At 48.2% G+C, this 22,671-nt stretch overlaps 1 protein-coding gene across 1 annotated transcript in view; it reads right to left on the bottom strand.

The window, feature by feature from the left end:
• LOC102450506 (opsin-5-like) overlaps nt 1-11,847 on the bottom strand; it is a 51,835-nt gene extending 39,988 nt beyond the window's left edge. The window contains exon 1 of the mRNA XM_075901221.1: nt 11,724-11,847. The gene's annotated coding sequence lies outside the window, so the exon portion shown is untranslated. The remainder of the gene's footprint in view (nt 1-11,723) is intronic.
• Nucleotides 11,848-22,671: the final 10,824 nt, after the last annotated feature.

Genomic DNA, 22,671 nt, shown 5'->3' with positions numbered 1-22,671 from the left:
AGCACAAAGTGGGTTGTTCTGTGCTGTGCCAGGCTTCCAGAATAGCTAAGAGCAGCCTGAAAATGACTGTAATGTTTTTCCTGGCTGCCAGCGGCACCACGGGCCCTTCATAATCCTCAGCCACATCGCTTTTCTGCCCAGTTACGTCCTCGTACATTCCAAAACAAATTGGGCAAGTGTCTCGTTCATTTCATTATGATGGATAAAAAGAAGCTTTTAAAATACTATTTATTTTCTTACCCCAGAAAAATTAGCAGGTCGGGTCTTCCTTGGTATTGCTTGAGAACCACTGGGAAGTCTCAGTTGTGTTTTTTCCTCCAGTAACTTAATTGAAGGGGTGAGGATTCTGAATCTTTCACAAAAATTTCCTTTAGCCAAAAATGTTAACTATCCATTAATGATAAGAAGTATTAAAAATACAAACAAGCCCATCTCCAGAACTTTAACTAGCCTATCCAAAAGACACTTCTCCTCTTAATAGTTCAGCTATTGCTCTCTTGTCTACACAGCAAACTTATTTTGAACTGATAGAATACTAGGACTGGAAGGAACCTCAAGAAGTCAAGTCCAGTCCCCTGCCCTCATGGCAGAACCAAATACTGTCTAGACCTTTATTTCGAAATAACTTTACTAGCATCTCCACAGCCAAACTGCTATTTCAAAATAAATTTGAAATAGCAGATCACTTATTTTGAATTTGGTAAACCTCATTCTACGAGGAATAAAGCCAAATTCAAAATAGCTATTTTGAAGTAAGTGCTGTGTAGACACTTATTTCAAAATAGGGGGCTTCTAGCCTTCCCAGGGTGCCTTGGTGGACACTCCAGCCTCAACCAAGAACACTTCACTCCCTCCTCCGCTCCCTGGAGCCCTTAAAGGGGTAGACTCTGGCCACAGTGCCTGTGCCAGCTCCAAGCCTGCCAGCCCAGAGCCAGCAGTCACTGCCCCTGACCCAGTGGCCCCAAAACATGAGCCAACAAGCCACTGGCAGCCAGCCCTCCACTGCTCCCCAGGAGCAGCCTGCTAGCTCCCAGGAGCCTGCCAGGGCCTGGAGAAGGCGGGCGCCTTCCTGGTCCAGGGCGGAGATCATGGAACTTATTCAGGTTTGGTGGGGATGCCCCCAATGTCCATGATCTCCTCACTAGATGGAGGAACGTGGCCGCCTATGGCAGGATAGCTGCCAGCCTGGCCACCAAAGGCCACATGCGAACCCAGGAGCAGGTTCGCAAGACAATCAAGTTGGTCCAGCGAGATCCCCAACCCTGAGCTTCCCCTCCCTCTTCTTTCCCTTGCTTCCCCCTTCCAGCTACCTCCTCCCAGGTTTCCCCCTCTCCTCTCCCACCCTCTTTTCTCCCACCTCCTTTCCCCAGTCTTACCAGAGTTTCATTCCCTCCCCCCCCCCCCCAGTTTTGTTAAATAAAGAGAAATGAAAATGGTCATGAAAATGTATTTTATCTGACATCAGGAAGGGGGGGTTAGAGGCGAGTAAGTGCAATGGCGGCCTGTCAATACAGGCGAACTAGGCGGTCGCCGAGGGTGCCAAGATAAATGGCCATTGAGGGCTTTGGAGACGGGGGCGCCGATTGTTCGCCGATCGCGCATTTTGCCTAGGGCGCCAGTTGCTGGCAGCTCATCTAGGGCTGCTACTGGGTAAGTGGGAGGACGTGAGGGAGGAATGACGCACGAGCCCCCAGTGGGGCAGACCAGGGAGGGTCTTAGCGCTCCTCAGGGTGGAAGCTCTCCCGCAGGGCCCCCTGGATACTGACAGCCCCTGATGGACCTCCCAGATGGCAGCCTGCAGAAAGTGCAGCCAGGCTCGCAGCAACATGTCCAAGAGAAGCACCAGAGTACCCAGGGGCAGCTCTGGCTCCATGTTGCAGAGTGCTGTGATGTTCCGAGTGAGGGCAACCAGAGCACGCAGAGACAAAATGCTTTGCTGTCTCTCATTGAGGTAGACAAGCAAGCAGGGAAACCTGATAACTGGCTGTCCGAGGGGGGGGTCCCTTTAAGCACAGACCTCAGATAGCCTCAGGCAGCAGCCCTACACAATAAGTCCTGACCTGGTACCCTGCTGGAACTGGTTCCAGCCAGCCTTAAATGAGATTCAGCGTCCACTCAGTGTGCATGTGCTACTTCAAAATTGCAAAATGCTATTTTGAAATGCATTTTGTGTGTAGATGTGTTATTTCAAAATAAGATATTTTGAAATAACTATTTCGAAATAAGATATTTCAAAATAACACTGTAATGTAGACATACCTTAGGCGATAAACTGGAATTAAGATACACAACTTCAGCTATGTTAATTGCATAGCTTAAATTGAGGTATCTTAAGTCAAATTTTGGCACTGTCCACACTGCGGGAAGTCAAAAGGAGCACACTCTGCCTTCGACATCCCTTATTCCTCATAGAAGCAGGACTACCAACATCAATGGGAGCGCCCCCCTTAACTGGAATTACTGGGTCTTCACTAGAACCACTAATTCAACCCCCAGAAAATCAACTGTGGCAGTGTTGTGTCCAGTTCTGGGGCCCCCACTACAAAAAGGATGTGGACGCATTGGAGAGGGTCCAGAGGAGGGCAACCAAAATGATTGGGGGCTGGAGCATATGACTTATGAGGAGAGGCTGAGGGAGTTGGGTCTGTTTAGTCTGCAGAAGCGAAGAGTGAGGGGGGATTTGATAGCAGCCTTCAACTTCCTGAAGGGAGCTTCGAAAGAGGATGGAGAGAGGCTGTTCTCAGTAGTGACAGATGGCAGAACAAGGAGCAATGGTCTCAAGTTGTGGTGGGAGAGGTCCAGGTTGGATATTAGGAAAAACTATTTTACTAGGAGGGTGGTGAAGCACTGGAATGGGTTACCTAGGGAAGTAGTGGGGTCTCCATCCCTAGAGGTGTTTAAGTCTCGGCTTGACACAGCCCTGGCTGGGTTGATTTAGTTGGGATTGGTCCTGCCTAGAGCAGGGGGCTGGACTTGATGACCTTCTGAGGTATCTTCTAGCTCTATGGTTCTATGATTCTATGCTTCAATCTTATCTGTAGTGTAGACATGGCCTTGGATCTTGTGATGTCACCAGTTCACTAGTGCTTGAGTCATTATGGTCTGCCTAGGCAGGTGCTTTTTAATGTAAAAAGCAAGCAGAATTTAAAAAAATGGAAAGACCTTTGGGATTAACTTTCTCTATCACAAAGAAGCAGAAAGGGGCACAAGACTAAGCCCCTCCCCCTCCCCCCGCCTCCCTCTTCGCATGGCTTTTAATAAATTTCTGAATTGTTGGAGCTCTCTTGCAGCACAGTGGCACCCAGCTGGGCTCTTCTTCCTACTTGAATGTACCAAAAGGAGCATGAGAACTGGGATGAAAACACTGCTTTCTTAAGGTGTTTTCATAATTGTCAGAATGAAAAAGCTGCTTCACGGTATTTAATTCCACAGCTAATGACAACCCAATCTCACTGTACTTTGTATGATGAATGTCCTTAGGCACTCACCCCTCATTTCCTTTTGTGTCTAAGCATTTTAATTGATGCTTAGGCTAAACGTATCAGACCCCTAAGTTATAAGAGCCACAGTGTGAGCATGTTAATGCTGGAAAAGGTAAGATAACCATTTCTCTTCCCTCCCCTCCCCCGCCCCACTATGTATTATTAATCAACTTTTAAATTCCTTTTTGGAATTTCATGACAAAGTGACTCATTTATTTTCTCAAAAGCATAATAGAAAATGCAAGGAACCTGCAAAAGACACACATTCAGATTAGGGCTGTCGATTAATCGCAGTTAACTCGCACAATTAACGCAAAAAATGAATTGTGATTAATAGCAGCTTTACTTGTGCTGTTAAATAATAGAATACTAATTAAAGTTTATTAATTAGTTTGGATATTTTTCTACATTTTCAAATACATTGATTTCAATAACAAAACAGAATAAGAAGTATACATTGCTGACATTGTATTACTATACTAGAAAATTTACTCAAGTCTTTAACTCAAATATGTTTTAGTGTCTCAGAGTGGTAGCTGTGTAAGTCTGTATCTCAAAAAAAAAAACCCTTAAAATACAATGGCTATGTCTACACTGGCGGGTTCTTGTGCAAAAATGGCCGTTCTTCCACAGCGTGTCCACACTGCCCGCTCGCTCTTGTGCAAGAAGATTTACAGTAAAGCGTGGTAAGAGAGGGATTCTTGTGCAAGAGCTACACTCTTTTCTAAGAAGTGTAAGCCCTCTTGTGCAAGAACTCCTGTGCAAGTGGGCAGTGTGGACACGCAGCAGGGGTTTCTTGAGCAAGAAAGCCCTATGGCTAAAATGGTCATCAGAGCTTTCTTGTGCAAGAGAGTATCCACACTGCCATGGATGCTCTTGCACAAAAGCACATATTTTGCACAAAAGCACAAGGCCGTGTGGACGTGTTCTTGTGCAAGAGTTCTTGAGCAAGAACCCGCCAGTGTAGACATAGCCAATGAGTGGTCCTGTCACTCCTTAGAGACTAACAAAAGAATATATATAGCATTATGTACTTTCGGGGACACAACCCACTTCTTCAGATGAGCAGTTTTGTCGTTCTTCATTTAAATCATTGTTCTAGGGTGAGGGTGGAGATGAGGGGTTCAGTGCGCAGACTGCCCCAGGAAGAGAGGACAATCCCAGCCCCTTCTTACTGCAGCAGTTTCAGGCCAGATGAGAAGCACTTGTCCATGGCTGCTGCAGTAGGCCCAGCTGGGAGAGGGATGCATGTCCCCCAGATGGGGGACAGACATACACACAGACAAATAGACACACAAATGGACAAAGTCTCTGAAAGATACAGTAGTCCCTTTCTCCTCTCTTGCCCCCTGCTGGGCCAATGGGGTTATACCTGCCTAGTCCCCACCTCTGGCCCCCTGCTGTCTGCCGGTGGTCATTCTGCAGTATAACTCCCTTCTATCAGACCCCTTCCTTTCCACTGTTTGAGAAACAAGCGAATTCTACATACATCAAATAAACCTGGCACAGCCAAACCCTGACTTGCTTTAAGTTATGATAAGAGGAAGCTACACACCAAATTTGGCGGTCCTAGTCTTACTGTTTAGGATGGGGTGGACAAATACTGGCCTGTAGGCCTGATCCAGTCTGCAAAGGTTAGCCCCTAGCAGGACCCCACACTGCCTTGTTTACCTGTGCCTCTGCCAGTATGTCTACACTGCATTCCTCTTTCGAGAGAGTAATGCAATTGCAGCCAAGCAAAATTGCAAATGAAGCATGGATTTGAATTTCCCGCATTTCATTTGCATAATCGCGTTCAGCCACTATTTCAAAATACCCTATTTCGAAATAAAAAATGCTGTGTAGACACGGTTATTTTGAAAGAAGCCCCTTCTTTCAAAATAACTCTTACTCCTAAAAAATAAGGTTTAACAGTTATTTCGAAAGAAGGGGTTTCTTTCAAAATAAACGCGTTTACACAGCATTTTTTATTTCGAAATACGGTTTTTTGAAATAGCAGTCGGACGCGATTATGCAAATGAAGCACGGGAAATTCAAATCCGCACTTCATCTGCAATTTCGCTCGGCTGCATTTGTATTCCTCTCTCGAAAGAGGAATGCAGTATAGACATATCCTCCAAGAATGGAGGATCATAGCTTCCATTGGCCACAGATCATGGTTCCCAGCTAATGGGAGCTGCAATTGCCCAGACCTGCAGAGGTGCAGGTAAATATAGTGGCAATGGCCCACCAGAGGCTAACCCTCATGAACTGCTACTGTTTTATTGCCCACCCCAGGTTCAGGAGGAGTTCTTGAAGAAACAGACACAGAGATGGATGGATAGACAGACAGATGCACATTTCTAAAATATATAGTAAAAAGATCTGATTATAAATATTTGCATTGTATAGCATTTCTCAGCTCAAATTACATTGTAATGTAATTACTTTATCATGAATGTGCAATTTTTTATAAATGTAGAATTTTTTATTACATAACTGCATTCAAAAGCAAAAACAATAAGAATCTTTAGAGCCTACAAGTCCGCTCAGTCTTACTTCTTGTTCAGCCAGTCACTTAGACAAGTTTGTTTATATTCATGGCAGATAATGTTGCCTACTTCTTATTTACAATGTCACCAGAAATGAAAACAGATGTTCTCATGGGACGTTTGTAGCCAGCATTGCAAGGCATTTACATGCCAGATATACTAAACATTCATGTGATCCTTTATGCGTTGGCCATCATTCCAGAGGACATGCTTCCATGCAGATGACGTTTGTTAAAAAACAGTGCTACTTAAATTTGTGATTGAAGTCCATGAGTGAGAATTTCATGTCTCCAACTCTGTTTTACTCATATTCTGCCATATATTTTATGTTATAGTAGTTTTGGATGATGACTCAGCACATCTCTCTCTCTCTCTCTCTCTCTCTCTCTCTCTCAATTTTCCTGTGAGATTATCATGTCACTCTGTGTCACCATGCCCACAACTCCAAGCCCAGAACATGTCCCCAACACCCAGAACTGGCTTCTTGCCATGCTACCAGCTCCACCGGCAGGCTTGCCAATGATGGGCCTCTTTGCCCACAGCACTACCCAGCTGCAGCCCCATACACCCCCCCATGGCCTTTGAAGTAAGCATGAGGCTAGAGTGGCATGTTACCTTAGCCTCCCTCTCCCCTGCTCCGAGGGAGGGGGCAGAAGCTGCGAGCCACCATGCAGCCTCTCTCCTCCCCTCTCCCAGCTACGGTGGGGGGCAGAAGCCACGAGCCATGCAGCCTCAGGAGTTGTGTAGCCCGTCCCCTCCCCAGTGCTCCCGGGGGATGGGAGCTGCAAGCCACACAGTCCCAGAAGTTACGCGGCCTCTCCCCTCCCCCTTCCCCTGTGCTCTGCGGTGGGGGTGGGGAGGGCAGAAGCCGCTAGCCACATGACCTCAGGAGTCATGCAGCCTCTCCCCTCTCTCCCCACCCCCCATGCAAGAGTGGTGAGAGAGCCAGGGAGGCCTGGGGGCAGGGGAGGAGAGGCTGGCAGCCGGGGGGGGGGGAAAGCTGGACCCTCCCCAGCCAAGAGGCAGGTTGTCAAGCATAGCAAGCAGGGGATATAGCCCCCTAATGTTTGTTTTAAGAACAGTTTAGCTGCAGATTTGACAAAACACAAAGAAGGTACCAATGTGAGATTTCTAAAGAGACACACAGCACTCGACCCCCCAAGTTTAAGAATCTGAAGTGCCTTCCAAAATGTAAGAGGGCCAAGGGGTGGAGCATGTTTACAGACGTTTTAAAAGAGCAACACTCCAATGTGGAAACTACAGAACCCAAACCACTAAAAAAGAAAATCCACCTTGGGCCACACTGGTTTGGATTGTTATCGAACAGAAGAACCCATGGTCAGCATGTCTTTTGGAACGGTGGTGGAAGTAGGAAGGGACATATAAATCCTTAGTGCATCTAGCATGTAAATACCACCAGCTACATCAGTCCCATGCAAACACTTATTCTCATTTTCAGGTGACATTGTGAACAAGTAGTGGGCAGCATTATCTCCTGCTGTGGGAACAGGGGCCGGATTCACCCTCCAAGAAATTTGATATGAGTCACAGACAATCCAGTTGGGGATGAGATTGCAGCAATGCCAGGTACCTGACATCTCCCTTCTTCTATGATGGAAATGAAGGGATGCCTTGGTGTGGAAAGGGGAGTGGCTAGAATATTCAGGGAATGATTTGTGGGATCAAAATGCTGCTCTCATGAAATATAAAGTGCCTAGCCCCCACTGGAAAACATAACCTGACTCCCTTAGAGTTAGAGCAAAAACAGAGTGAATTCTCCCTTTGGGAGAGCAAAATGCTTCACTGGAATAGGGAGGTGTAATGTATACTTCCCTGAGCAAGCTCCAGTGAATCTGGCTCATAGAATATGGCCCTTCTGTAGCTTCATTAAAATAATTGGAAACACCCTTTATTTAGTGCCATGCAAGTAATTTCATAAAATCATAGGAGTGGAAGGGTCCTAAAGAGGTCTTCTACTCCAGACCCATGCACTCAATCCAGGCTGCAGGACTAAGTATAAGACCCTTCCTTTAGCTATTTGTCTTACCAGGTCTTAAAATCTCCAGTGATAGAGATTCCACAACCTCTCTAGACAATTTATTCCAGTCCTTAGATACTCTGACAATTAAGAATTTTTCCCTAATGTCCAACCTTGCTGCAATTTAAGCCCATTGCTTCTTGTCCTGTCCTCAGACATTAAAGAAAACCATTTTTCTCCCTCCTCCTTGTAAGAATCTTTTATTTACTGGGAAAATGTTATCAAATCCCCCATCAGTCTTCTTTTCTCCAGTCTAAACAAACCCATTTTGCCCAATCTTCCCTCATAAGTCATGTTTTCTAGACCTTTAATCATCTCTATTGCTCTTCTCTGGACTTTCTTCAATTTGTGAACATCTTTCCTGAAACGTGGTTCCCAGAAGTGGACACAATACTCCAGCTGAGGCCTAATCAGTGCAAAATAGAGGGCAGAATTACTTCTTGTGTCTTGCTTACAACACTCCAATTAATACATCCCAGGGTGATGTTTATTTTTTTCACAACAGTGTTACACTGTTGACTCAAATTTAGTTTGTGATCCTCTATGACTCCCCGTGATCCTCTATGATCCCTTTCTACAATACTCCTTCCAAGGCAGTCTTTTCCAGTTTTCCCTGTGTGCAATTAATAGTTCCTTCCTAAGTGGAGTACTTTGCATTTGTCCTTATTGAATTTCATCCTATTTACTTCCGACTATTTCTCCAATTTGTCCAGATTATTTTGAACTTTAATCCTAACTTCCAAAACACTTGTAACCCCTAACATCTTGGTATCCTCTGCAAACTTTATAAGCATACTCTCTATTATCTAAATCATTCAGGAAGATATGGAGCAGAACCAGACCCAGAACTAATCCCTGCAGGACCCCACTTGATATGCCCTTCCCAGGGCCATTGCTGGAGCTGGGGAGTCAGGGTCTGTGACATAGGTGTCAATTTTTTTCTGTTAGTGGGTGTTCCCTGACCCCACCCAGGCCCCACCCCTTCTCCCAAGCCCCACCTCTGTTCCGCCTCTTCCTGTCTCTGCCCCACACACCCCTCTTCCCCATCCAGTTCTGCCTGCTCCCCTGAGCATGCTATGCCCTCACTCCTCTCCCTTCCCCCACAGTGCCTCCTGATACCACGAAACAGCTGATTCTCAGCACAGGAGAGGGAAATTATGATTGAAGCCACCGGTGGGCAGGAGGCACTGGGTAGAAGGGGAGGTTCTGGTAGAGGCCCGAAGTGTGAGCCCCCCGAAGTGCTGGGCCTAGGGTGGTCATTCTGATTTGCCATTCCCTGGGATGACTCTGGCCCATCCACCTTGACTGTGAACCACTGATAACTACTCTCTGAGGATGCTTTTCCAACCAGTTATGTACCCACTTTACAGTAGCTCCAGGTAGGTTTTATTTCTGAGACTGCTTTATGCATGGTTCTGTTTTAGAGCCATATTTCATTCTCCCTTGGGAGCACTTGATTGAGACATGCACTACAGTATATAGCATGTTATTGCATGATTGAGATTTTCCTGCTAGGCATGCACAAATTAAAAACATTCAAATAAAAAGATTATTTAATTAGATGACATGGAGCATGTTGATATGGGAAGGGGGAAAAGTGAACCCTGTCATAGGTATAAATTGGAGATAAATGTATAGGGTACACTACATTATGGGAGCCACAGGTGTCCTTCCATGACATCAAACTGGCAGAAAACAAACATACGAAACCAAAAACCACCTAAAATATTAAGTTTCATTTATATAGATCCTAGTTTTATGGTTGTGCTCGCCCCATTTATAAACGTACTTTTATCCATGCTGATAGATGCATTTATTACAGAGATATCAACATGCTGATTACAAATGAGTTGTGGAGAAATAAGAAAATCTGTCAGTTTTGAGCACTAAAGTAGACAGTAGAGGAGAGCCTGAACACTTACCTTGCTCTGGATTCTGGGGGGCAAGTTAAACTAGAATCAGTGGAGAAAATGTCAAGAAAAAATATCAAAGTCTTTTATTAGCTGCTTTAGTTCTGAGATCCTCAAGTCTTTCCTTCCCCAACCTAACAGATAGGAGGAAGTGCAATGGATTTGTTTTTATTTAAGTGATTAGATGGCTCTAGGGAGATTGGCCAGGATTGGATATGAATGTTCCAAACCTGGCTTAGAGAGGTAGTCACCAAAACTCATTGCACTTGGATGGTGTTTTAGGAACCAGAGAATGAATTGGTGGGTCTCAGACCAGTTCCTAATTCATGTCCCAGTAAAATCACAGAAACCTCCCTTCTCCATGCTGGAAATCTATGCACAGGGCTCACATAGTATCTCACCAACAACCCCAGCTGGTCCCTTAGACGCGGGCTCGCTGCACGTCCCTGCTCTATGCTTTGGACCTGTTGTGCTGGCAGCTCCGGAGCCCGAAGTCCTCTCTCCCTCATAACCCCCAATCAGGATTTTGACCGTGGAGGCTGCCTGGGTTTTCGTGTGTGTGTGTGTGTGTGTGTGTGTGTGTGTGTGTGTGTGTGTGTGTAAAACACACTTGTCACCCTAAATATTCTTTGCCTGCGTGGGGGGGGGGGAATCCCTCTTGCCCCTTGTGCCCTGGCCACAGAACTGCTCCTTTCAGAATAAAACTGCGCAGCCCCTTCTCGTTGGCGGCGCAAAGCCGCTGTTGGGTTGGATTTAGGCCGCACGGCTCGGCCCGGTTCCGAAGGGAAGGTCCGGGAAGCTCCTTTCCCGCGGTGCGGTCCGACTGCAAAAGGCGGGGAAGTTTTCCGAGCCGCCGCGGGTGCATTAGCGGGAAGCCCAGACTTTCCTCGGCTGTCGCTCGCCGGCGGCGCCCCGCGCAGAGAGAGGGCAGCGACCCGCGCCAGTGGAGACCCTGCGAGCGCCCCTGTGTGCCCCGCAGTGCACGGGGGTGGCTGACTGGCCGGGTCCCTGGCGAAGGGGGAAGCCAAGCCCTACCCCGGGGCTGTGCCTAGCAAGTCGGGGCACATGCCTGGCAGCCTCGGGAATGCCCGGGGGTGGGGAAACATTTCCCCCCGCTGGCAGGCTGCGGGACGCTTGCAGCGGGGAAGCGGGTTTTCCCCCGGCTGCCCCTTCCCCGCCCCGACAAGCCCATCGCTGCGTAACTGGGCACCCCCCGGGGGGGGGGGGGGGGTTACCCCGCAGGAATAAGTCGAGTCCCGTCTTCACCTCGCGCGGTCAGATCCCCCGCGCCCGGGTCCTGCGGGACGCCCCGCACCTACCCCTGGCGGGCGGGCGCTCGCTCGCTCGCTCTCACTCCCACGGCAACAGATGCTCTGGGGGGCTTGACGCCCCGGGGCTGGGGGCTCGCTCGCTTTCTCCCACGGAGGCAGAGCCAGCTCTGCGCATGGGAGGGGGTCAGCTGGGGACAGCCTAGCGCACACGCACTGCCACACTCACCCCCACCCTCACCCTTGGGGTCTCTCACACCCACACGCCGCTGGGGGCAGGGATCACCCGCACAGTGCTGGCTTGGGGGGCTCTCGGACACATGCAGAACTCGGGGGGGTCCCCTGACACTCACACCCAGTCCCAGCTTGGGGGGCGCTCACGCACACCCAGCCATGGGGGAGGGCTCTCCCGCACGGTCCTGGGGGGGGGGTCTCCCCCGCAGCCCTGCTGGGGTCTCACCCCGCCTCCGCGCCAGCCCCGGGGCGCCCCTTACCTTTCCCGCGTGGGCTCCTCGGCGCCGTCCCGCCCTCAGCCGGGCCGGCCCGTGCCCCGCAGCACCAAACTTTCGCCCGCCCCGGCGGCGCCCATGGCCGCGGCTGAACGCGGGCGCAGGAAGGGGCCGAGCGGGCTCACGGAGCCGAGCCGAGCCCCATCAGCACCAGCAGCCAGCGGACAGCGCTCGCAGCCGCCGGCTCCCGGGCGCCGCAGGCTGGGGCGAGGGGGGGGGGGGGGCGGGAAGGGACGCGATGCCTGCAGCGCGGAAGGGCCTCGGGGATGGGGGACTCCGTCCCTCTGCCAGCTGCGGGGCTTTTCCTGGCGGCCCCTCCTCTCCCACGCCAGGCAGCTCTGCCTGAGCGCCCCAGGCCCGGAGCCAGGAAAGGGAGGGGGGTCTCGGACAGACCCTTCCAGCCCGGGCTCCCGCAGCGCTTTACCTCCCCCCGCCAAGTGCTATTGTAGAGGGGAAACTGAGGCACGGAGCGCTGACGTAAACCTTGGCAGAGCTGGCAATAGCCCCCTAGAGTACTGAGGCCCCGCCCCCTGCTCTAGACATCAGAGCCCCCTGCCTCGCCCGCTTGTTTGGGATTCTGCACTAGTGAAGGATGCAACACGGGGATTAGCGCCCTCTCCCTCGGGCTCTCCAGCCCACCCCTAGTCTGCCTCCCCGGACAGAGCCCTGCGGGGACGCAACATTCCTACGGCCTCTGCACCACGGCTCCGGGGACGCGGATCCCCACCGACAGAGAGCGGAGACCTGCACGTTTGCATCTGCGTCCACATCTGCAGCCCCCAACGTGATCCGCGGGCACCCTCCTCCCCGTGAATCTGGGGGTTTGCAGGGCTGCAGCCCATGGGGCTGTCACAAACACCTGCTGGGGAAACTTCAACACTCAGCCCGGCCTTAGGGCGAGCCGTGCTGCCCGGTGCCCCGGCCGCTCACTCGCTCCCCTGGCTGCAAACCGCCCAGCCGCGTGGGGCAGCCAACCACAGAGACAAACTTTGTCATCCCCTGTCCCGCTCCCTCTCCCGGCAGGTGCCCGGGAGAGGCGCTGGGCTCTGGCCCCCGCCCCGTAAAAGGGGAGGAGACAGAGACAGCTACCGGCCCGTCCTGCAACTGCTCGCAACAGACCTCCGCCCACACCCGTGTCTGCCCTGCGGAGGGGATGCCCTGGCCAGGCAGAAGAGCTTCCCAGTCTGGGGTCACTCCTGCCTAGGGGGATGCCCTGGTCAGAGAGGAGGGAAAGAAACCTTGCTCCATTGAGAGAATCTCCCCTCTTTTCCCATATCCTGTAACATGTTGTGGGGGTCTCCCATGCAAGGGGCAGGAACAGGGGGAAGGGACCCCTGGGTAAACTTACCCCAGCTTACTGAAACAGGAGTTGAGGCAATTGTCTTCAACCGTATTGAAAATGGTCTCAAATCACAGAAAATCGAACAATAACTTCCAAAACAAAAACATTTCCCTTAAATACCAGTCCTTTGCTCTGTTAGATGCCAGGAGTACTGACGAGGCGTTTTAATAGAGTGGGGACTGTCAAATAAAGACATATTAGAGACCCCCCGTCTCTAATACAAGCCTGGTCTGGGATGGTTTGTGCGAATAGATGTTGGGGGCTTCTACTGGATGTTTTATGGTAGTGTATAATGACGTCATAGCGCACAGAAAAAGTATGGCAGATGACATTGAAATATATGCCAGTTAAAATTTTTCTTAAATCTAGAAGTGTTGAGGAATATGCCCAGTGAGCCACTTGTGCTGCCTGGGCTGGACTCTGTCACCCCACAGCTGGGTTTGACTTAAACTAGAGCATCCACCGGCCAGGCCCTGCTGTCAGCGTGCCGCCTTGGGCCCCACAAACTCTTTGGCTGGGCCTGTCCACACGGTGAATGAAGTGTCCCTTGCTGAGGCAGCTGTGATTAGGGCCAACTTCTGTTTTGCATTGAAAGCAGTTGGCCCAGCCTTGCTTGGCGCACCCCTCGTCAGTCCATCACTTACCCATATGCTACTGTTCCTCCTCCCCACGGTAAGATCTTTTCCTGGATTGCCAGTTAGCGAAGGGAGCCATTTCAAAAATCCTGCTTTTCATTTTCAAAGCCCCACACAACGTAAGTATTGCCAGCGAACTGTGATTTGGGCTCCTCCGCTATACTTCCTAAGATCCTCCAAATCCGGTTAACTGTACAGCATGTTAGACACTGTTTAGAGACAGTCCTCTTATGAGACAATGTTTTTATGCCCTAATCAACATGATAAATAGAAAGGCAGGCCTTTATATCCTGATAGATTTCATTAGCTGTACTCCAGAAACACACTGCAATAAAACATCCACAGATAGCCAGGGTCAGCGGGCTTCAGCTTGGGGCTATAAAATAGCAGTGTAGATGTTCAGCCAGGCTGGAGCCCATGATCCAACACCTCACCAGGTGGGAGGGGCCAGGAGCTCCAGTGTCTATGCTACAATTTTATAGCCTGCAACTCAGCCCAAGTTAGCTGACTCAGGCCAGCTGCTTGCATTTTATTGCAACATGGAAATACCCACAGGTTCCAGCCAAATTTGGGACAAGTGTCCTCTGTAAGCTGTGCAAAGCTGAGAGCTTCTGCAGCCACTCAGAAGAGAGTCAAATGCCAGCCAGCTGATTAGCAGAGCGCACACCTAGGTTTTTGTTTCTACTGATGGTGCACATTCACACATGCCTTGGTGCACATAAAAAATTATTTTCCACATGGATGGAAAAGATCAGAGGGAACATTATGTGGGACCCCGTTGCACTACTCATTTCTTCATACCTACTATGTACCCACAGAACCTATGATCTAATGTAGTGTTTCTCAACCTTTTTTTATAAAGTATCCCTTTTTTTAAAAAAAAATTGTAAGTACCCCCAGTAGCTACAGTTTTCAGACATACAATTTTTTTTCTACCATTGCAACACATTTGTTTAAACAACTTAATCATAGCCAGGTGGGCAATGAAATTTTTGAGTGTAAAAAGTACAAAAATAATAAAGCGTTGTAAAACTTAAAACAAAAATTCAGTTTTCTCCAAATTTCAGTTGTATTGACATACCCCCCGACTTCTCTTAAGTACCCCTAAGGGTAGTGGTACCACTGGTTGAGAAACACTGATCTAATGTGACAAAAGGTGTGAGAAAGGAAATATTATCCCTGTTTTACAGATGGGGAACTGCGGCACAGAGAGATAAAGTGGCTTGCATGAGGTTACCCAGGAAATCTATGACAGAGCAGGAAACTGAATACAGATCACATGAGTTCCAGTCCAATGCCTAAACCACAAAACTATCCAGATATATGGATTCTGAATTACAGAAATTATCTATTATCTGCTATGGAGTGTGTGTTTGTATACACACAATTACATGTATCTTTTTCTGATGATATAAGCAATAGTTTTAGGCCACTTTATGCAAATATTTCCTAGCTTTTTGTATTTAAATTGTAGATTATTGCATTCTTTTGACATTCTCTTTCCCACCATATAAAAGCAAATAACTAAACCTTTAATTAATTCCTTTTTTAAAGGAATTCCATTAATAGTGTAGTTCCTAAGTAGGCAAACCCTCCCAAATAGACTTGAGCCACTCTCATTACTACCGTACTGTGTATGGCAGAGATACAGACATAGCTTTGATTGGATTCTGCTCCAAAGACTTTTTAAGCTTCTAAGTAAACAAAAGATGAACTGAACATTTAACTACAAAGTCCTGGGAGGAACAATCATTCATGGATGGAAAAGTATCCCAGGAGGTTGGAATATTACAAAGGTAACACCAGATGCATATTTTTTCTAAGATGCAGCCACATGTCACACACACACACTGTAAATGTCTCAATGTCTCTTTGGGTGCCGACTGGGACAGTGGAAAGTAGAAAACACTCATCAAGCAGGTTACAATTTGAGACTAGGAGCATTCAGTTTGGAGAACTCTACTGCCATATCAAATACAGACATTAAGATATTTAGCAGCAAAATTGTAAGCCTGCTCCCATTTAAATTAACAGCAAAACTTACATTCTCTTCAGTGAGGTGGGATCAGATTTAGTTTTTGAAAACTGTTAGCCTTGGTTCCTCACTGTCTTTCAGCAGCTGAAGTTTTTCAATCTTTTTGTGCTGCAGACACTTGCCATAAAAGCCAATGGTTTTATATCCCACTTTGGCCAGAAAGTCAACTCCATTATGGAAAAAGTGACTTTGCACATCCAAGCCATCTTGTTGTTAACCCAGGCTCTAAAGTAGTTGTCTAGCAGCTACCTAGAGGTGGGTATTTTTTATCCTTGACTTGTTACCTGTTTTCTGAAAATAGGTAAAGTCATTACTGTACAAAACTAGAGCAAGAGTCTGGAAATGAGGATTCTTCGCATCCATTCTTGAAGCTTCTGCTGAATTTCTCTGTGAAATGGATGAGTCTGTGCCTCAATTTGGAAAAAAATATGGAGGGCCATGTTGAACAGGAGGATCCTGATATGAAGGGTGAGCCAACAGAACAGTTTCATGAGTGGGATACTGTGGTCACATGTAGAGAAGAAGGCATGTGCTTGTGTTAGAATCTGGAGAGGTGGAACTTGGGAAACCATAGTATGTCTCAGCATTGTCATCATTAATAGATGGGTGTGTCTGTACAACAAAAACCAGGGTTGACACTGTGGGTGGCAAATCTGATAAAGGAGCTGATACCACAGGGGTGGGCAAGAGGCGGCTAGCAGACTGGATCCAGCCTGCCAAGCTGCCGGATCTGGCCTGCGGCCACCTCACCAACACCCTTATTACACAGCAGCTGCAGCTACTTTAAACAACAAGCAGCTAATTGCTCTGTAAGCTTGGCAAGAAGGAGAAAGCTTCATGCACTGTCCCTGTCCCCTAGCAAAATCCCTCAGCTCCCATTGGCTAGTTTCCCCCAACTACCTGTCCCAGGACACCACCCAAACCCTCTGTATCCCGTCTCCCCACCTCCTCCAGGTCACAACTCCCTCCCAGTCTCTTCACTTCCTCCTACACCCCTCCCTCAGACAAGAATCCTTTCCTGCACACATACCCTGACTCTGCATCCCCTTCCCTTGCCCCATGTTACCCAAACCTCTGCACCTCTTTCCCCCCTTCTCCCAGGTCACAACTCCCTCCCAGAACCTGCAGCCCTTCCTACACCCCTCCCCCAGGCCAGAATCCCCTCCTGCACCCATCACCTCTCCTGGACCCTGCACCCCATGCCCCAAATCATAATCCCTTCCTTCACTCAAACTCCCTCTCACACCCCACACACCCTCCTGCATCCCAGTCCTTTATCCCAAGCTCCCTTCTACACCCCAACTGCTGTCCCAGACCCTGCACCCCCTGCACAGAAGTGTCACCCTTGACCACTTACCAAAATCTTGGAGTGGCTCCCCATTAAAAAATTTTGCCCACCCCTGTGTTATCAAGTAAGTCGCACTCACAGAGGCAGCAGGTGGCAACGACAGACAATACTGGGCTTACCTATCTGCTTTCCAAGTCCCATGTCTGAAAGCACTAACAGTGTTTAAATTTAAAAAAAAGTTTGATTTTTTTTAAAAAGGCTCTTCCTGTGACATAGTATAGCTGATTGTCTCAGAATAGCAAAATCCAGGCGAGTGGTGGAGGTTACTGAATGAAAAAGATGAAGCTCACAGGAATTAATCAGATTCTTGACATTTTTATAGATTTTGGGAAACATTTCTGGGCAGGACTTTCCATGTCTTTTAGTGCAGCTACCAACCCTAGGACCTAACATCAGCTCTATTCATTTGGAAACAAGTTTAACCAGAAAGAGCAGCAAGTCCTGTGGTGCCAGAGCTTATGCATGGGCTGGGCATGTAGGAAAGATGGCCTAGTGGACAGCACACTGGTGTACAGGCAGTCCCCGACTTACGCGGATCCGACTTATGTCGAATCCGCACTTACGAACGGGGCTTTTCTCGCCCCGGAGCTCGCGGGCGGTGGGACGCCAAGAGCGCAGCGGTCCCGCCACCGCGTCCTCCGGGGTGAGAAAAGCTGCTCCGGGTCTCCCTGGTGTGCTGGGAGGCACAGCAGGGAGACCCGAGCAAAGCCGCACAGGCGGCGGGACCCCGCTGCCCATGCGGCTTTGCTCCTTTGCCCCGGAGCAAAGCCGCAGAGGCGGCGGGGTCCCCCGCCTCTGCGGCTTTGCTCCTGTCTCCCTGCTGTCTCCCTGCTGTCTCCCGCTGCCTGTGCGGCTTTGCTCGGGTCTCCTTGCTGTGCTGGGGGGGACTCCCCCCCAGCACAGCAGGGAGACAGGAGCAAAGCCACAGAGGCGGGGGACCCCGCCGCCTGTGCGGCTTTGCTCCGGGGCAAAGGAGCTTTGCCGCTCCGGGGCAAAGGAGCAAAGCCGCACGGGCAGCGGGATCCCGCCGCCTGTGTGGCTTTGCTCAGGTCTCCCTGCTGTGCCTCCACGGCTTTGCTTGGGTCTCCCTGGTCTGCTGGGGGGGGAGGGGTGTAGCTAGTGCGGCCCCCCCCCCCCCCGCCAGCAGACCAGGCTTTTGTTGCGGGACGCCTGGGGTAGAGCAGCTGGGGTGCTGCCGGGTTGGTCCTGCGGGGACCTACCCGGCAGCACCCCAGCTGTTCTGTCCCAGGAGTCCAGATTCAGCCGCTGTTGAAACTGATCAGCAGCTGATTCCAGGAAGCTGGGGGGCAGAGCAACTCTGCCTAGGGCTTCCTGTAGTCAGCCCCTGATCAGTTTCAGCAGCGGCTGAATCTGGAGCCAGTTCCGACTTACATACAAATTCAACTTAAGAACAAACCTATAGTCCCTATCTTGTACGTAACCCGGGGACTGCCTGTACTTGGAAGATCAGATATCAGTTCCTGGGCTCTCTTTGCTTCCTTGTGCCAGCTTGGTTTGCTACACACCTGTGCCTCACTTCCTCCTGGGGCTAATGCTTCCCACCTCATGGGTGTTGTGATGATGAAAACCGCTCATGGAGGTCATTCCATGGTACAGAGGGCCATATCGCACCTAGACAGTGAAAAGGCCTATGCTGGAAGGGAGTTTTACAGGGCTGGGTGAGGAGCCTCAGTGACTCAGAGCAACTTTGGTTGTTTACTTAAGTTGTGCTCCATGCAGTCCTTTGTCCACATGGGGAAAGGCACAGGGAGTAGGGTGGGCAGGGACCGAAGGGAGCTGGCTGAAGGCAGGATTGGAAGAAAGCACATAGTCTCCCTCTCTGGCCCAGTGAAAGATGCTGTGAAAAAATTCATACAGACCCAGGGGCTGTGTCTAGACTGGCCAGTTTTTCCGGAAAATCAGCCGCTTTTCTGGAAAAACTTGCCAGCTGTCTATACTGGCCGCTTGAATTTCCGCAAAAGCACTGACTTCCTACTGTAAGAAATCAGTGCTTTTTGCAGAAATACTATGCTGCTCCCGTTCGGGCAAAAGTCCCTTTTGCGCAAAACTTTTGCGCAAAAGGGCCAGTGTAGACAGCTCAGATTTGTTTTCCGCAAAAAAGCCCCCATCGCGAAAATGGCGATCGGGGCTTTTTTGCGGAAAAGCGCATCTAGATTGGCACGGACGCTTTTCCACAAAAAGTGCTTTTGCGGAAAAGCGTCCATGCCAATCTAGACGCTGTTTTCCGAAAATGCTTTTAACAGAAAACTTTTCTGTTAAAAGCATTTCCGGAAAATCATGCCAGTCTAGACTTAGCCAGGATGTATTATTTCAACTCTCCTTTCCTGCCCCCTGGAGTCTGGGCAGGGGAACTTATGCTAGCAGAGAGCGACTGGGCAGGCTCCCAGAGCTGAGTTCCACAGACATCCCAGAATCCACCAGGTCTCTGAATCATGCTACGTCCTCCCCTTACTCACTTTACTTCTACATGGAGGGAAAAGCAAAGTTCAGGTCAATACAAACAAAACCCCTCCTGGGGTCAATAACAGGGCAAAAAATGTCTGAGGAACACTTTACTTCTAGGATGCTTGGGTAACAGCGTGTTGGAGGCCTACAAGGAAGTAGCTGAGCCAGATTTCCTCTTGGGTTTGCTGGACACCTTGACAATCTGGAAGGCTTCTGGCATGAGGGCTGCTGTTCCTAATCTAGTCCCTGTCTTCTCAGGGCTTCTCGCCATGTATACTGAAGCTTACTACTTTTAGAGCCCTCCTCCATGCCATGCATGATAGCCTGGGCCAGACTTAGCTCGCAGAGTCTTCCAAGCCCCTTCCCTGTCTGTCCTCGTAGCATTACCCCCGTTCTACAAACAGGCAAACTGAGGCAGTGAGGAGTGACATGACTTGCCCAAGGTGGCATAGTGTGTAAGCAGCAGAGTCATAGATACAATCCAGTTCTCTGCATTCCAGTCCCCTTTTCTAACCATTAGAAAATCCGACCGATGCAAAGTGTTATTTTGGCTCAGGCTATGATAAGGACGTGGAATGGTCACTGAGATGCTCCAAGTGTCGACAGCAGCCCTCTCTGGGGAGCTGGCATTCTGCCACTCACTGAGAGACGGGAAGCAGACTGCTACTGAGTCTCATGACGTCACTACAAGCTGAGAGTGAAGAAACTGTTGAATGTTGATTAGCTGAAGGATGCCCTCTGTCAAACACGAGAGTTCCCCAATGGCAGGAGCCTAACAGAATTCAGGGGGAAAATGACAGAAGCAAATACTTAGTTTTTAACCCTACTGCAAAGCAGGGGTCTGAGAGCCAATGTAAGTGCAAAGGCTCATTAAAAGAAGACTCCAATGCAATATACAATATCTTCTCATCCTAATTGTGTCAAAAATATAACAGACATAATAGACAATCATACTGAGAGCTACCATCTGCATTCATAGATTAGTTATGCTGTGTATAACAACTGTGTGTGTGTGTGTGTGTGTGTATGTGTGTGTGTGTGTGTTTGTATAAAGAGAGGCTTTCACAGTTGTTGTAAAGTCCCATTAACTTGATAAACATTAATTTAAAGGGACAGTGCCAACTTAAATTCAATCCACAATTAAAATTTCAATTCAAATGATATTTTATGAAACTGAAGACCAATACAAACAGTTCCACATTTTTAAAAAAAGGCCATTGCAATCAGTTTTTTAAGGAAAAAGTAAGCTTACCCACAGAAAATTGAGACCCAAACATTGCACCACAGAGAGCTGAAGGTGAAATTGACTACAAAAAGTGAAAGTGACTTATTTGATTTTCATTGTCCAAAATGAGAGAGATGTAATAAAACAAAGGGCACAGATTAGCAACAGATACCCTGGACTTTTAAACTTCTTGAATGTTTAACAATGTAAAGTGTTATTTGTAATTAAGGCTGTCAAGTTATTTAAAAAAATTAATAGCAAGTAATCATGCAATTAAAAATTAATCATAATTAATCGTGCAATTAATCACACTGTTAAACAATAATAGAATACCATTTATTTAAAAATTTCAAATATATTGACTTTAATTACGACACAGAGCTCATTTTATGTTTATTTTATTTTTTCACTGGAAAAAACAAAGGAAGCAGTACTTTTCAATTTCCCCACCACAAGCATACATCCAAGCTGATGACAGGTTCTGTTTGATAATGATCCAAAGCAGTGAGGACCAACACCTGCTCATTTTCCTCTTCTGAGTCAGATTCCGCAATCAGATGTCTAATTTTCTCTTTTAGGGGTTCAAGTTCTATAGCTTCTACATTGCAGTGTTGCTCTTTTAAGACGTCTGAAAGTGTGCTCCACACCTCGTACCCTCTCAAATTTTGGAAGCCACTTCAGATTCTTAAACCTTGGGATCTGTAGCTACACCTTTAGAAATCTCACATTGGTACCTTCTTTGTGTTTTGTCAAATCTGCAGTAGAAGTGTTCTTAAAATCAACAACATATGCTGGGTTATCATCCGAGACTACTATAACATGAAGTATATGGCAGAATGCAGGTAAAACAGAGCATAAGACATCTAATTCTCCCCCAAGGAGTTCAGTCAGTGGCAAATGTAATTGATGCATTATTTTTAATAAGTGTCATCAGCATGGAAGCATGTCCTCTGGAATGGTGGCTGAAGCATAAAGGGACATACACAAATGTTTAGCATACTGCTGCGCAAACACGTTGCAATGCCAGCTACAAAAGGGCCATGTGAATACTTGTTCTCACTGAATGAGTAACATTATCTCCCATAAATGTAAGCAAATGTATTTGTCTTAGAGATTGGTTGAACAAGAAGTAGGACTGAGTGGATTTGTGGGATCTTAAGTTTTACATTGTCTTGGTTTTTAGTTCATGTATGTAGCAAAAACATATATAATTGGCACTTTCATGATAAAGAGATTGCACAATCATACTTCTTTGAGCGGAACTGAAAAATATATTTATTTTATTATTTGTATAGTATGAATATGTGTAATAAAAATAATAATAGGAAGTAAGCCCTGTACTCTTTGTATTCAGTGTTGTGATTGAAATAAATATATTTGAAAATGTAGAAAAACATCCACAAATATTTAATATATGTAAATGGTATTATATTGTTTAACAGTGTGATTAAAACTGTGATGAATCATAATTGTTTTAACCATGATTATTTTTGAGTTAATAGCATGAGTTAACTGCAATTAATTGACAGCCCTATTGGTAATATATCAAGAAATGTGTTTGTGTACACATAGAACAACCCATTTGTAACCCGCTGCCCTGGTGGTCCCCCCGAGTTCGGGTGACCCTCGTCCTTTCTTAGCTGATCGGGCTCTTGGCCCTCTGGCCGATTGTAGCTCCCGGCCGACCGTGCGGGCTGCCGGAGCTCGCCCTGGCTCGCAGACGCCGGGAAGGGGGCTCGGGCCCTCCCTCACTCCGAGCCCCGACCCAGGGCCCTAAGACGGGGACGCTAGTCCCTAGTCAGTGGAGGGGGTTACGTTCCCCCCAAACCCTCCACTCGCGGGGTCCACGGCCCCGCCCTGGGTCACTTCTTCCCGGCCGGTT

This window comes from Pelodiscus sinensis, chromosome 18 (genome assembly GCF_049634645.1).
Source record: "Pelodiscus sinensis isolate JC-2024 chromosome 18, ASM4963464v1, whole genome shotgun sequence".
Classification (NCBI taxonomy): Eukaryota; Metazoa; Chordata; order Testudines; family Trionychidae; genus Pelodiscus; species Pelodiscus sinensis.
The sequence above is the reverse complement of the archived record's forward strand: the minus strand, read 5'-3'. Positions and strand labels throughout refer to the sequence as shown.